Genomic DNA, 16,946 nt, shown 5'->3' on the forward strand with positions numbered 1-16,946 from the left:
AAGAGTGGGCCATTATAATAATAATAAAGTGGGGGCCATTACATTAATAACAAAGAGGGGGCCGTTACAGTAATAACAAAGAGGGGGCCGTTACAGTAATAACAAAGAGGGGGCCATTATATTAATAACAAAGAGGGGGCCATTATATTAATAACAAAGAGGGGGCCAGTATATTAATAACAAAGAGGGGGCCATTATATTAATAACAAAGAGGGGGCCATTATATTAATAACAAAGAGGGGGCCAGTATATTAATAACAAAGAGGGGGCCATTATATTAATAAAAAAGAGGGGGTCATTATATTAATAATAAAGTGTATGTAAATATGTCGTGACTGTGTTGCATATATATGGTGTATGTAAATATGTGTCATGACTCGTGACGCGCTGCGTATCCACCGCTGAGTAGGGAACCTGTTGTTAAAAATTTGAATCCCACCCCTGCTCTGGATGGACGTCCAATCTTCAATCTCCAATCTTCTGGAGATTGAAGATTAGACGTTGATCCTTCCTGACTCCAGATCTGGCAGAACAACCCAATCTTCAATCTCCAGAAATTTGCTACAGATAACCTGTACTATGATTAGGCTCCAGATATCCAGAACTCTCCTGACCTTGGACTATCACAACTTTCTCTGGTGGAGCGCTCCAAAGTCTCACTGCTCCGACAGTAAAGAATCCTTGTCTATGGTGACAGTGAAGGACTAGATTGCCAATCTGTGCCAAATGTGCACCAAAATACAACTGGATGGGCTGGAGACAACTATGCAATCATTATGCCTTTTTTTTGGAAGGATTAAATAGTAACACTGCCAATCTGCCATAATACTGCCCTAAGGTCTCATGCACATGACCGTGTCCCGGCCGTTCCTGTATTGCGGCCCGCAAACAGTGGGTCTGCAATATACAAGCACTGGCTGAGTGCGCACCATATCACAGACGTTGACCCATTCACTTAAATGGGTCCGCAATCCGGAACATACGGAGTAGTGGGGAACGAAGGAACGTATCAGAAGACCACGGAACGAAGGGACATATCAGAAGACCATGGAAGCACTACGGAAAGAAGGAACGTATCAGAAGACCACGGAACGAAGGAACATATCAGAAGACCACGGAAGCACTACGGAGCAGTGCGGAACGAAGGAACGTATCAGAAGACCACGGAAGCACTACGGAGCAGTGCGGAACGAAGGAACGTATCAGAAGACCACGGAAGCACTACGGAGCAGTGCGGAACGAATCAGAAGACCATGAAAGCACTACGGAACAAAGGAATGTATCAGAAGACCACAAGGCACTACGGAGCGCTTCCGTGAGTTTTTTGTCCATGCCTCTGCATCACAAAAAAGGAAAGCACGCACTACTTTTTTTTTTTTTTGAGGTGCGGATTGTGGATTGAAGTGAATTGGTCCACGTCCGCAGGCGTTGGGTACACAGTTGGTGCCCATGTATTGCGGACTGCAATTTGCTGTCCACAGCTCGGGCACGGCTGGCACACGGTCATGAGCATGAGCCCTAATAGTGCTTAAATAATACCACCATATAGTTCGAGTAAACGTTTTAGGCCGGGTTCACATTGAGAGCAGGTAATAAAGATGCAAACCACAGGATCTACAATCTATAACTGTGAACATATTGCTCCGTACAGCAGCCGTGTACACAATACGGATGGATACTTATAATTAAGACCATTTGCAAAGCTGCTTCCTTTTTTTTTTCTACTTGAAGGGGTTGGCCAGTTTCCTATATAGATGACCTATCCTCTGGATAGGTCATCAATATAGGAAGCTGTCCAAACCTCGATGCATTGGAGCAAAGAAAACAAAAGAAAGAAAGTAGAGGAGAATCTTCTTCCTAACTGTCTCACAGTCACTCGGGAACCAACCCAAGGATAATAGAGGACATTGCAGAGAAGTACTGACCTGTATTTTTGTGAATGAAGCACTTGTGCTGACCTATAACCTTCCTATTTAGCTGGGCAGTCTCTCTTTGTCTGTGCCTGTCTCCTCTGTCATACTGTGCTCCTGCTAACTCTATCCTCCTCCCCTCTCCATAGACTTGAAAGGAAGTGTATTATGATCCTCCAGTGGAGATGGTCCTTCTGGAGACAAACTGAAAGCATTTTTCAAAGTGAAAAGTGTTCTAGCAAGGTGGGGGTGGAGCTGGTAACATGAGAACTAGACATATCTCACTGATAAAACATATTACAAAGTTTCTTGTGGTCGCTTGTACTATTGATTTAGGTAAAGTCGTGTGAAAGTACAGCAACTCTTTAAGAAGCTGAGCAGGCTCTGACTCACTCTCTATGGCATATAAACTCAAATTAAAAACCAGCACAACAATGAACCCAGCATAGATATGTTTTTATTGAAATTGTGTTTTACATTTTTTTCTGCAATATAGGGCTAGAACCCCAACCTCTATCTTCTTCTGTATGGCAGGGATGTAATCATAGGGGAATCACGGGTTGTAGTAGAACCATGGCCCTGGATCCTGAGGTGGTCCAACAGGTCCCTTTGTCTACAATGACGAAAGCAGGACTATAAATTACATGTGATAGTTAGAGGACCCAGATAGGGATTTTGCACTGCGGGTCCAGGAGGGTCAAGTTATGCCCATAAGAAAGGCTTTTGTCCAGTAGGAAGACCCCTTCGATATTAAAGATGTAACTTCAAGCAATGCCTCGGGTAACCACAGAGAAGAAAAGGCAGAAATTCACTTTTCAAAAGAACTTACAAAAAAAATATATAAAAAAGAATTAACCCCTTAAGGACACATGACGTACCGGTACGGCATGTTTCCCGAGTCCTTAAGGACACATGACGTACCGGTACGTCATGGCTTTAAATAGCGATGCCGGCGCCGCGGGGGTTAATCGGAACGGGATGCCGGCTGAAATCATTCAGCCGGCATCCTGTAACAATGCAGGGGGGGGGGGGTCATTTGACCCCCCCGCATCGACGATCGCAGAAAACCGCAGGTCAATTCAGACCTGCGGTTTTCTGCGTTTCCGGTCCATTCGGGTGTCCTGTGACCCGATGAACCGGAAAAAGACCGATCGGTGGCGTAATTATACACCACCTATCGCAGTCCGAGGATTTGGAGAGGCGGTGCTGGCTCTGGTGCTGAATGCCGCTGTCCAGGGTGCTGATTGGTGCAGGGGAGAGAGGCGCGAGATTCAAACTTCCTGCGCTCCTCTCTCCCCTCCTCTTCCTGTCCAGCACCCTGACCGTGCAGCATCGTCCAGCACCAGCTCCTGTGTCCCCCTAATCGGCATCCATCACCCTCCTGCACCCATCGCCACCCAGGTAGGTTAGGGTCAGTGAGGAGAGGCACCATTAGGAAGGGAAAGAAGGGAAAAGTTAGAAAAAAATAAAAAGCACATTTATTCTAAACTTTTTTGTTTCAGCTTTCAGACCCCAGACCCCCCTGCCACTTGCCCCCCCGCATCCCCCCCACCACCAGCCCCCCCCACCCCACCCACCAACCCCCCACCAACCCCCCACCAGACCCTTCCGCCACCACCACTTTTTTTTTTTTCTGCGTGCGCTGACTGGCCGGCACTTTTTAGCGTCCGTCCACTGTTAGCGCATCGCCCGCCCCACCACCCCACCGACCGCTGATCAGCGTTGAACCGCTGATCAGCAAGTTTGAACTTATTTTTATTTTTTTTGCCTGGACTTTTTAGTACGTGAACACCCGTGCCCCCACACACACGCACATAGAATAAAGGTTTACACGCACGCACATACACACGCACACACACACACCCATGGCCCGCCGGGTGTTCTCGGCCGAGGAGGCATATGCCCAGATTGCCTCCGACTCTGAGAGCCCCAGTGAGGATGAGGATGACCCCACATTCCTTTTATCATCCGCATCCTCCTCATCATCATCGGATGACGATGAGCCACCAAGGCGGCGGAGACGCCGCCAGGCGGAGCCAGGGGCCGCACATGCTAGGGATCCTGTGGCCCACCCTAGTACGAGCCGCCCTGGGGTTCGTACTGGTTTCCCGGCCCACCAAATAAGTCCACCGGAGCCCCCTGCCGATGAACTTAGCTGGTGTCCCCCAGTGGACTTTGAGCCTGAGATTCCGGATTTCGCTGGCAATCCTGGAATCCAGATTCCCACAGTGGGGTTTACTGAAATTGACTTTTTTAGTTTTTTTTTCAGTAACCCACTGGTGAATCTGATGGTGGAGCAGACGAATCTGTACGCCCAACAGTTCGTCGCTCAAAACCCGGGCTCATTTTTGGCTAGACCCGGTGGCTGGACGCCGGTCAGTGCAGCCGGGATGAGGACATTTTGGGGCCTCGTGCTGCATATGGGTCTAGTGCAAAAACCCAGTGTCAGGCATTACTGGAGTGGGGACATACTCTACCAGACCCCACTGTACAGTACGGCCATGACACGCTCCCGGTTTGAGGCCTTTCGGAAATGTCTGCATTATTCCGATAATGCAGCATGTCCCCCCCGAAGTGATCCTGCCTATGACCGGCTGTACAAGATACGGCCGGTCATCGATCACTTTGGGGCCACATTTCAGCAGGCCTACGTACCTGGAAGGGAGGTCGCGGTTGATGAGTCTCTCGTTGCGTTCAAGGGGAGACTCAGTTTCCGCCAATACATTCCCACAAAGCGGGCGAGGTATGGCGTGAAGCTATACAAAATTTGTGAGAGTACCTCAGGGTACACTTACAAATTTCGTGTGTACGAGGGGCGAGATTCCCGGATTCAACCACCAGAATGTCCCCCCACTCTGGGTGTTACCGGGAAACTCGTGTGGGACCTTATGTACCCACTGCTGGATAAGGGTTACCACTTGTACGTGGACAACTTTTATACCAGCATTCCCTTGTTCAGGTCCCTTGCCGCCAGATCCACGTTCGCTTGTGGGACCGTGCGGAAAAATCAACGCGGCCTCCCTGCCCACCCCCTCCAGGTACCTATCCCCAGGGGTGAGACCCGTGCCCTTACCAGTGGAAACCTGTTGCTGGTCAGGTATAAGGACAAGAGGGATGTCCTTATGCTGTCCACAATCCACGGTAACCGCACCACCCCCGTCTCTGTGTGAGGTACCGCGGCAACGGTCCTCAAGCCAGATTGTATCGTCGCCTACAATCGGTATATGGGAGGAGTTGATCTCTCTGATCAAGTCCTCAAGCCATATAATGCCATGCGCAAAACCCGGGCATGGTACAAAAAAGTTGCGGTCTACTTGGTACAGGTTGCCATGTACAACTCTTTTGTACTATCCCGAAGCGCTGGCAGCACAGGGACATTCCTCCAGTTCTATGAGGCAGTCCTCAAAGACCTGATCTTTTCGGACCGGGAAAGAGCAGGCCGGAGTACCTCGGGAACTGGAGGCGCCCGGATCGTCCCTGGCCAACACTTTCCAGGTGTGGTCCCCCATACTGGAAAGAAGGGACGAACCCAAATAAGATGCAGAGTGTGTCACAAGAGGGGGATACGGAAGGACACCACTACTCAGTGTGACACTTGCCCCGATCATCCGGGCCTCTGCGTTATCGATTGCTTCAGGGAGTATCACACTTCCATGGAGTACTAAATTTTTATAATCTCCAACAGTCCCCTAGAGAACATAAAACACTATGTCTCTCAGACTTTGGAGACACAGAAACAATTTTTTTTCCCCAAAAAAATATTAGTTTTAGTGCAGGCATCCTCAAACTGCGGCCCTCCAGATGTTGTAAAACTATAACTCCCAGCATGCCCAGAAAACCTACAGCCATCAGCAGGGCATGGTGGGAATTGTAGTTTTACAACATCTGGAGGGCCGCAGTTTTAGGATGCCTGCTTAGTGTCTCCAAAGTCTGAGAGCCATACATATTGGGCATCGTCGCGTGCGTAAAAGTCGTCGCTATAAAAATAACATTTGACCAAACCCCTCGGATGAACAGCGTTAAAAATATAAAATAAAAACGGTGCCAAAACACCCATTTTTGGGCAAAATTTCCATTTGAATCCTTTTTTTCCAGTAATAAAGCAAGGGTTAACAGCCAAAAAAAACTCAATATTTATGGCCCTGATTCTGTAGTTTGCAGAAACACCCCATATGTGGTCGTAAATGGCTATATAGCCGCACGACAGGGCATAGAACGAAGGGAACTCCATATGGTTTCTGGAAGGCAGATTTTGATGGACAGGTTTTTTTTTGACACCATGTCCCATTAGAAGCCCCCCCTGATGTAGCCTAGACTAGAAACTCCAAAAAAGTGACCAAAAAACTAAATAGCAAATGTAGAAAAATTTTAGAATTTTATTTTTTTGTTACCTTGCCTCAAAAAAGTGTAATATAGAGCAACCAAAAATCATATTTACCCCTAAAATAGTCCCAAAACAACAACCACCTTATCCCGTAGTTTCCTAGATGTGGTCACTTTTATGGAGTTTCTACTCTAGGGGTGCATCAGGGGGCTTGAAAGGGTACATGGTGTAAATAAACCAGTCCAGCAAAATCTGCCTTCCAAAAACCGTATGGCGTTCCCCTTCTTCTATGTCCTGCCGTTTAGCCAAACAGTAGTTTACGACCACATATGGGGTGTTTCTGCAAACTACAGAATCAGGGCAACCCATTTTGAGTTTTGTTTGGCTGTTAACCCATTTTTTTTCAGTAATAAAGTAAGGGTTAAAATGGAAAATTTTCCAAAAAATAGAAATTTCTAAATTGTTTCTCCATCTGCCATTAACTCTTGTGGAACACCTAAAGGGTTAACAAAGTTTGTAAACCCAGTTTTGAATACCTTGAGGGGTGTACTTTCTTAGATGGAGTCACTTTTTTGAAATTTCTATTCTAGGGGTGCAACAGGGGGCTTCAAATGGGACATGGTATAAACAAAACCAGTCCTGCAAAATCTGCCTTCCAAAACCCATATGGCGTGCCCCTCTTTCTATGTCCTCCCGTTTGGCCAAACAGTAGTTTACGACCACATATGGGGTGTTTCTGCAAACTACAGAATCAGGGCAACCCATTTTGAGTTTTGTTTGGCAGTTAACCCTTGTTTTTTTCCTGGAAAAAATTGATTATATTGGAAAATTTTCCAAAAAATCTAAATTCTAAAAATTTATGTCCATTTGCCATGAAGTGTTGTGGAAGACCTAAAGGGTTAACAAAGTTTGTAAAAACAGTTTTGAATACCTTGAGGGGTGTAGTTTCTAGAGTGGGGTCATTTTTGGGAGGTTTCTATTATCTAAGCCTCACAAAGTGACTTCAAACCTGAACTGGTCCATAAAAAGTGGGATTTTGAAGATTTCTGAAAATTTCAAAATTTGCTTCTAAACTTCTAAGCCTTGTAACATCCCCAAAAAATAAAATATCATTCCCAAAATGCTACAAACATGAAGTAGACATATGGGGAATGTAAAGTCATCACAATTTTTGGGGGTATTACTATGTATTACAGAAGTAGAGAAACTGAAACTTTGAAATTTGCAAATTTTTCAAAATTTTTGGTAAATATGGTATTTTTTTATGCAAAAAAATTAACTTTTTTGACCCAATTTTAGCAGTGTCATGAAGTACAATATGTGACGAAAAAACAATCTCAGAACGGCCTGGGTAAGTCAAAGCGTTTTAAAGTTATCAGCACTTAAAGTGACACTGGTCAGATTTGCAAAAAATGGCCTGGTCCTTAAGGTGAAATAGGGCTGTGTCCTTAAGGGGTTAAAGGGCATTAGGGGAGGGGTACATATTTTTAATACACTTTCTCTATTTCCGAAGCTCACTGTGAAAAGTGTTATCAACCGACAGAAAGGAGCGTGGCCTTGTACTCCGCAGTCTAATATAAGTGCTTGCGAAGGGTCCAGCTGCATCATAAAACAGAAAATGTCCTTATGTTCTGTGGATTTCACAACAAAGAAGAGCTGCAATGTGATCTACTGAATACCGTCCCGTCCTGAGGCCATAAGGAAGAGCAGCCTTATATTACATAAAAAACGCTTCGAAAAGCCATAAGATTTCTGAGAGGAGACGCCACAGACCAAGTAACAGATATACTACATGACATACAGAAAATGTAGGTCATAACCACTGTTATATGAAATATACCCGTCATAGCTCGTGAGCTGCTTATGTTTCCCCAGGCAACTACTAGAAACAAGAAATGAGGCCTAAAAGGTCTAGTAAAAAACAACTGCAGTGATAAATAGTATCCTAATAAAAAAAAATCATTACCAGACCAAATGCTTCCATATTCTTGTACATAGGAGGCAGTATTATAGCAGTTCTATTCTTGTACATAGGAGCAGTATTATAGTAGTTCTATTCTTGTACATAGGAGCAGTATTATAGTAGTTATATTCTTGTACATAGGGGCAGTATTACAGTAGTTATATTCTTGTACATAGGAGGTAGTATTATAGTAGTTATATTCTTGTACATAGGAGGTAGTATTATAGTAGTTATATTCTTATACATAGGGGCAGTATTATAGTAGTTATATTCTTGTACATAGGAGCAGTATTACAGTAGTTATATTCTTGTACATAGGAGGCAGTATTATAGTAGTTATATTCTTGTACATAGGAGCAGTATTATAGTAGTTATATTCTTGTATATAGGGGCAGTAGTATAGTAGTTATATCCTTGTACATAGGAGCAGTATTATAGTAGTTACATTATTGTACATAGGAGGCAGTATTATAGTAGGTATATTCTTGTACAAAGGAGGCAGTATTATAGTAGTTATATTCTTGTACATATGAGGCAGTATTATAGTAGTTATATTCCTGTACATAGGAGCAGTATTATAGTAGTTATATCCTTGTACATAGGAGCAGTATTATAGTAGTTACATTATTGTACATAGGAGGCAGTATTATAGTAGTTATATTCTTGTACAAAGGAGGCAGTATTATAGTAGTTATATTCTTGTACATATGAGGCAGTATTATAGTAGTTATATTCCTGTACATAGGAGCAGTATTACAGTAGTTATATTCTTGTACATAGGGGCAGTATTATAGTAGTTATATTCTTGTACATAGGAGGCAGTATCATAGTAGTTATATTCTTGTACATAGGAGGCAGTATTATAGTAGTTATATTCCTGTACATAGGAGCAGTATTACAGTAGTTATATTCTTGTACATAGGGGCAGTATTATAGTAGTTATATTCTTGTACATAGGAGGCAGTATTATAGTAGTTATATTCTTGTACATAGGAGGCAGTATTATAGTAGTTATATTCTTGTACATAGAGCAGTATTATAGTAGTTACATTATTGTACATAGGAGCAGTATTATAGTAGTTATATTCTTGTACATAGCAGGCAGTATTATAGTAGTTATAGTCTTGTACATAGGAGCAGTATTATAGTAGCTATAGTCTTGTACATAGGAGCAGTATTATAGTAGTTATAGTCTTGTACATAGGAGCAGTATTATAGTAGTTATAGTCTTGTACATAGGCGCAGTATTATAGTAGTTATATTATTGTACATAGGAGCAGTATTATAGTAGTTATATTCTTGTACATAGGAGCAGTATTATAGTAGTTATATTCTTGTACATAGGAGACAGTATTATAGTAGTTATATTATTGTACATAGGAGCAGTATTATAGTAGTTATATTCTTGTACATAGGAGCAGTATTATAGTAGTTATATTCTTGTACATAGGAGACAGTATTATAGTAAGCAAAATAGCAAGGACATTCAATTCCGCCTATACAAATCTATAAAGTATATAGTTCTCTGAAGATGGATTAGCCCTTTAAAATTTATTTATGAAGCTCCTGCTCCGTACAGTATTGGAACGAAGTTTAATGCGAATCGACTTCGCCGATTCGCTCATCCCTACTCATGATATATTCTGATACCAATAAGTGGCCATCGCAGAGGAGCGCAGCTGCTTGTATCCTGCTGAACACTACCTACAACTATCCGCAGTGAAGACTCGCACTGTAATTACCCGTCTCTCTGAACTATTCACGGTTACTAAGAGCTTTGTTTAGCTGCTTTTTCATGGACATGCAAGCAAGCAGCACCCAATTAGTTTGGGATTTTATCCCGGAGTGATGAGAGGGCTGCTTCCTCCCCTATAGAATATAATTATTTAAAGGGATATTCCACTTTACACAAAAGACATATTCAGAAACCTTGTTGTAAAAACCTTGCCGAACATATTATATGACACTGGTCAAAGCACTGCTCTAGGGGTAGTATTTATGTACCTTATAGGGCATCAGGCAACGATCAATTATGTCTATAAAGAAATCTGTAAGTTTATATCTATAGCTCCATATTGTTGCTTGTAAAGATTAAAAAATACCTGTTAAAGGGGTGTCTCGGGCAGATATTGAAATCTCACTGCTAACCAGGGGGAGCAGCACTAGGAAAGTGTCATATAGATTTTTTTGTGTGCCTTTTTTGCAGTTTTTCCTTATGGCTGCAGTCAGCTAGAAGGGCCCAACCCTATGATGCCAGGAGAAAGCCGAGTACAGCTGGAGTGTCGGGGCATAGTTATAGGGTGACTGCAGAGGCAGCAATTGGGGGACCCAAGACCCCTCTGCCACATGATAAGACACCAGTATTATAAATGGCAGGTTAGGGCCCTGTTCGTCTTTGGGGCCCAGGAGCTCAGTATGAGAAAAGTAGGTAGTGCATTGGTTTCCTAAAGATAAACCATTCCGTTCTATCCTAAGACAACCCCTTAAATGGGGTTTTCTGAGATTGTAATATTGATGACCTATCCTCACGATAGGTCATCAGTATCTGATTGGTGGGGGTCCAACACCTTGGACCCCCGCCAATAAGCTGTTTTGAGAAGGCACTGGCGCTACTGTGAGCAGCTCACCGAGCATAGCGCCGTACATTGTATGGTGGCCGCGCTTGGTATTACAGCTCACCCCTATTCACTTCTATGGGGCTGAGCTGAGCCCAGGACAAGTGACCGATGAACGAGACGTCACTGGTCTAGAGGAAGCTGAGAGAGACAGCCATGGTGCTCACAGCTCAAACAGCTGATGGACGGGGGTCCTGGGTGTCAGACCGCCACCGATAAGATACTGATGACCTGTGCAGAGGATAGTATCTTGTAGAAGAAAATGACCGCCACTTGCTTGCTTACAGTATGATGGCGTGTTTATTGCCTAACTGATGCCATCGGTTAACGTAACTTACGATCATGATGGCAGATCGGAAAGAAACATTAATGAAAGATAATTACATCTGGTTATAGAGTTCAAGGCGATTTTATCCTTTTATGGAATATTTCAGGCTGGATGTGAGAATAAGGCCAAGCGATATCTGGCGGCCGGCGGGTCACGGTACACTTGTGGGCGAGCATTATCCTGCTGATAAATGCCAACTGGAAGCCCTGCCATGAGGAGCACACGTGGTGGCAGGATGTCCTGCACGTATCGCTGAGCTGTTAGAGTCCCTCCTATCACCACTAGGGGTGACCGACTGTCCTATGTGATGGCTCCACAGATCATCACACCAGCGTTTGGGGCAGTGCGTCGCTCCACAGCAAAGGCAGGACTGAAGCGCTCGCCACGAGGCCTGACCATCGTCTGATCCCAAACAGAACCTGGATTCATCGCTATAGATCAGGGATGGCCAACATGAGTCTCTTCAGCTGTTGCAACACTACAATACCCAGCATGCCCAGACTGACTACAGCTATCAGCCTACAGTAGGGCATGGTGGGAGTTGTAGTTTTACAACAGCTGGAGAGCCACAGGTTGGCCATTCCTGCTATAGATGATACGGATCCAGAAGCCGTCCAGATTTCTCGTTCACGACATCACTGCAAATGATGGTAATGGTGGGACACGTAATGGGGGCCGTGACACCAAATTTCCTTCTGATAAGCGCCTGGAAATAGTCCGGGCAGAGACAGGGGGGTGTAATGAAGGGGCCACCGATCCGTGTATAGGAGCACTCCAAGGGAAACCTGATACACAGCGTTAGGCCTCTTCCACATTTTTGTGTGAAAAAAAGTGTACGCGTCTCCTCCGTGAGGCTGTCCAGGAAGGATCCGTGGTTGGTCCGTGTGTCCGTTTTTACCATCCGTAATTCACTGACGTTGCTCAGCTGAAAATTAATTTTCAAAGAGTCTCCTATCAGTCTTCAGTGAAAAACGGACACAACACGGATGCCATCCGTGGTGTGTGTGTGCTTTTCATGGACCTATAGACTTCAATGGGCGTGCTTGGTCTGCTTTACGGATGTCTCCGTGATTTTTTTTTACTGACCCAAAGCCAGTAAAAAAAAAAAAAAAAATGAAAATGTGAACAGACGTCAGTGAAAAACGGAAATGTGGACGAGGCCTGAGGTGCTGGGGGTCGGGCCATGACAAAGGGATTTAGAACAACATTAATCAGGCTATCCCTCATACTCCACCCCCTTGGGCCATGCACTAGGATAATACAATGTATCCGATCTGCTGGAGTGTTTCTTTAATATCAACAAAGCAGATTAAACGGTAATTGTGCTCCTAAGGCCGGAGTTCTCATTTTCCCTGGAATTAGGTTTTTAATAGAAGCAATTCAGAGAGAAGAGAACAATAATATTCAAGAGGCAATGCAGGAAGAAATGAGAACCTTCCGGTGAGATTGCGTCGGTCTATAAGCTGCTACATAATGGCTTTAAGTGTAAAGGTTTTATTCAGATGGGTTTAAAGCGCAGAATTGTGAATTTGGGGATTTACAGAACAGTTATCAGCTCTACTCACAAGACTTTCTTAGGCTACTTTCACACCCGCGTTTTGGGCGGATCCATCATGGGTCTGCAAAAACGGATGCGTTACAATAATACAACCGTCTGCATCCGTTCAGAACGGATCCGTTTGTATTATCTTTAACATGTCCAAGACGGATCCATCTTGAAAACCATAGAAAATCTATTGTTTTCTATTGTGCCAGATTGTGTCAGAGAAAACGGATCCGTCCCCATTGACTTACATTGTGTGCCAGGACGGATCCGTTTGGCTCAGTTTCGTCAGACGGACGCCAAAACGCTGCAAGCAGCGTTTTGGTGTCCGCCTCCAGAGCAGAATGGAGACGGAACGGAGGCAAACTGATGTTTTCTGAGCGGATCCTTTTCCATTCAGAATGCATTAGGGCAAAACTGATCCGTTTTGGACCGCTTGTGAGAGCCCTGAACGGAGCTCACAAACGGAAACCAAAACGCCAGCGTGAAAGTAGCCTTAGCAGATGTGTGCACTTCCTATAAAAGAACAATTTTGGAGCATCTTCTCTTACCAACCTCCTCTGTTATTCATCCTGGCAATGTATTAATAAACTAACATCATGGCGCCACAATTTGTCTTGTCAAAATGGCACATTTCTAAAAACGGACACTGTCCAACCAGTGCTGAGCATGAGATGTGACACACACCCCACTGACAAAAGGAGTGGTTATGCCAGTCACCAATTTACTCATACATTTCCTGGAGGAATAACAGAGGAACTGCACAATGTATTGTTGTCAGAAAAGATGCTCCAGAATTTAAACATATGGGGAACATAAGTATTTAATAAAAGAGAGAAGTTGGGAGAGCGGCCCTCTGTAAAGTTATATAGATACTCTATGTATTCCTACTGTGCAGACCCCAATGATAACTACCCTGAAAATCAATTCACAGAAAGCCCCTTTAAGCTCCTCCATATGCTCATTCTGGCATAAATGACTGCATTTGTTTAGTTGGTCCTCGCTTTTCTGAGGCTTTTCAGAGTCCTGTTCCCGAAAACCCCCGGAAAAGTCATGATGACTGTAGAGACATAAGAGCTGTGGCCACTCGATCAACAGCAGGAGCCCAATGGTGACTGACAACCGGGTCCTGCTGTAACCGTCTGGATCATAGAAACCTCTGATCCCGGCTGTTTAACCCCTAAGACAACGCAGTCTAGTTGAGCCCGACAGGGTGAGGGGCTCCCTCTTTATCTGCCCTTTGATTACGGGGTGCTGAAGGCTTACCATGGCAAATGGGGGCCAAACAAACGCCCCCAGGTCTGCCATAGGATTAGGTCAGGTCAGAGGCATAGCCGAACAGGTTGCTTGTCAGTGTTACACTGACAGGTTATCATGCATTTAGTATTCCAAAGTATTAAGGGGGATGTTCTTTTTTGCAGAGCCCCCCAGTGTGCCCGGACCGATAGTGGTAATCATACTTACCTGATCCCCGCCAGGTCTGGGTCTCCCCCCTGCATCAACATCCATCAAATAGCCACAGCAGTGAGGTGTCACCCATGCGTCATGTCACTGCGTCGCTAGGGCGTGTCAAATTTTTTTACTTTGTTTTTAAAAAAAATTAGGGTGGTCAAAAAGTTGTGTTTTGGTTAGCAATTCACAATAATATTTATCACGTCATGTACGGGCGACACGTCCCCGCTGCAGCCAGTCATTGGCTGTGGTGGCCACTTGATGGATGTTGATACGGGGAGACCCAGATCTGGCGGGGATCAGGTAGCTATGATTATCACCGTGGGTTTGGCCATGCTGGGGAGGGGTCCCCAGAGGTGAACAACCCCTTTAAGTATGCAATCAAATCATAGCAGCTTCAGGTCTCCTATAAATAATTAATTAACTGCACCCCAACACGGTACAAAAACTACAAATCATTCCGCAAAACAGAAGCGACTTTTGTGACCACCTAGGCGACAGCTGGCGAGCCGGCTGTTTCGGACCACCGCCCTCCGCTCTGTGTGCTCTAGAAATGTCCTTCTTTTCAAAGTAAAGCGTGCAAAGACCTTAAAATCTCTGTGTGCTGTATCATGGGTCATCCATTATTTACCAGCAAGTCTTATTCCTCCAAGACTCCGGCTCATCCACTTTTAATGCCGACTCAAGTCAAGAATATCAAAAATATATGAATACTCGGCATTGTACGGCGCAAAATCCCCGACTTCACAGCAGCAGGATGAAAAGAGGCGGAATATTAGCATTCAGGTTCTCTCCCGCTGTCACTGGGGGAATGGGCAGAACATCGCTACTCATAATCATCAGCCTAAGGCTACATGCACGCAACCGTATGTGTTTTGCATTCCGCAAAAAAAAAAAAAACGGATGACATCCGTAAGCCATCTGTTTTTTTGCAGATCCATTGTAACAATATCTAAAACGGACAAGAATAGGACGTTCTATTTTTTTTGCGGGGCTACGGAACGGACATACTGATGCGGACAGCACACGGTATGCTGTCTGCATTTTTTGCGGACCCATTGAAATGAATGGGGCCGCATCCTATCCGGAAAAAAACCTGAACAGAAACAAACCACGTTCGTGTGCCATGAGGCATATATTACGTAAAGATACTTTGTGTGACCATATTCAAGATCTCTGCTAGCTTGTCAAAGAATGGAAACATTCTTGTTTTCATCCAGATGCTGAAAACTAGTGTTGAGCGAAGCAAGCTTCGGATGCTTTATCCCAAGTCGCTTCGTTCAAAACTTCTGAATAATACTGTAACTGTACAGTATTAGAACGTATGGGCTCCGATGAGCCGAAGTTAGTTATTCACAAAGTCGCGCGTGACTTCGGTAGTTGATTTTTTTAAGTGGAAAACTACTTGAAAACAAACTGGTTCTGACTAGTAGCAGAATTCAGTATCACGTTTTAAAGTGGTTTTCCACTTTAAAAATCAACTACCGAAGTCACGCGCGACTTCGTTAATAAATAACTTTGGCTCATCGGAGCCCATACGTTCTAATACTGTACAGAGACAAATCTCCGTACAGTATTATTCAGAAGTTTTGAAGTACGGAGACGAATCTTTGAAAGAAGTGAAGCATCCGAAGCTCGCTTCGCTCAACACTACTGAAAGCCTTCAGCCTAATACATCTGACCAATGAGAACTGGCGGCTACAATGTATCAGTGCGGAGAAATGTATCGGAGCGGAATTCAATAGGATACAAGTGTGAGGCCATGAAGGGTGCGGAGAATGATCGGAACTGCATAGTGTGAATACACAACAAGGACAGCCATAAAGAAAAAAGCTGTAAGTGATAATTATTCCGCTGCAGATTTCGCCTTCTACGCTAAAGGGTTGAAATCTGTATTGAAAATCAGTAGCATATTCAGTTTTTCACAGAAATTTTCTACTCTACAGTATGTGGATGGGGTTTTCCAGGCCCCTTTCCCATCAGCAGCATCTGAACTCACCCTTTCTACTTAGGGTAAAGTCACATTTGCGTTAAACAGATCCAGAAGGCCGGTTCTCCGTTCACCGGATCTGGCCTAGCTGGATACTGCCGTTCACCACCGGACCCCATTAACTATAATCGGATCTGGGCGCTTTCTGGCGAAATGCATGCAACATTTTTTGTCCAGCCAAAAACTGGCACTAAGGGTCCATTCAGACCTCGGCAAATGGGTCCGAATCCGTTCCGCAAAATCGGGAACGCGTGCGGACCCATTCATTCTCAATGAGGCAGAACGGGATGCAGAGAGCACACTATAGGCAGTTCCATGGGTGGTGCCGGCCGGGTGTATTGCGGATCCGCAATACACCATGGACGTGTGAATGGACCCTTATGCTGTAAAGCAGGGATGCTCAACTTGCAGCTGTTGCAAAACTACAACCACCAGCATTGCCTAATAGCTGTAGCATGTCCCGGCATACTGGGAGTTGTACTTCTGCAACAGCTGACTGCAGCTTTGGCATTGCTGCTGTAAAGCCGCCGGATCCCATTACTATCCATGCGGTCTGGCAGTGAATGGCAGTATCCAGCTAGACTGGATTCGGCAAAAAGGCTACTTTCACACTTGCGTTCAGAGCGGATCCGTCTGGTGTCTGCACAGACGGATCCGCTCCTATTATGCAGACGATGGGATCCGTTCAGAACGGATCCGTCTGCATTATATTTTAGAAAAAATTCTAAGTGTGAAAGTTGCTCAGACGGATCCGTCCAGACTTTCATGGGGGGACGGATCCGTTTGAAAATTGAGCCATATTGTGTCAACTTCAAACGGAT

At 44.6% G+C, this 16,946-nt stretch overlaps 1 protein-coding gene across 1 annotated transcript in view; it reads right to left on the reverse strand.

The window, feature by feature from the left end:
• The window catches only part of LOC122930035 (unconventional myosin-Vb-like), a 185,222-nt gene that overhangs the window by 1,354 nt on the left and 166,922 nt on the right, over positions 1-16,946 (reverse strand). The window lies entirely within an intron of this gene.

The sequence above is a fragment of the Bufo gargarizans genome, chromosome 1 (genome assembly GCF_014858855.1).
Source record: "Bufo gargarizans isolate SCDJY-AF-19 chromosome 1, ASM1485885v1, whole genome shotgun sequence".
Lineage (NCBI taxonomy): Eukaryota > Metazoa > Chordata > Amphibia > Anura > Bufonidae > Bufo > Bufo gargarizans.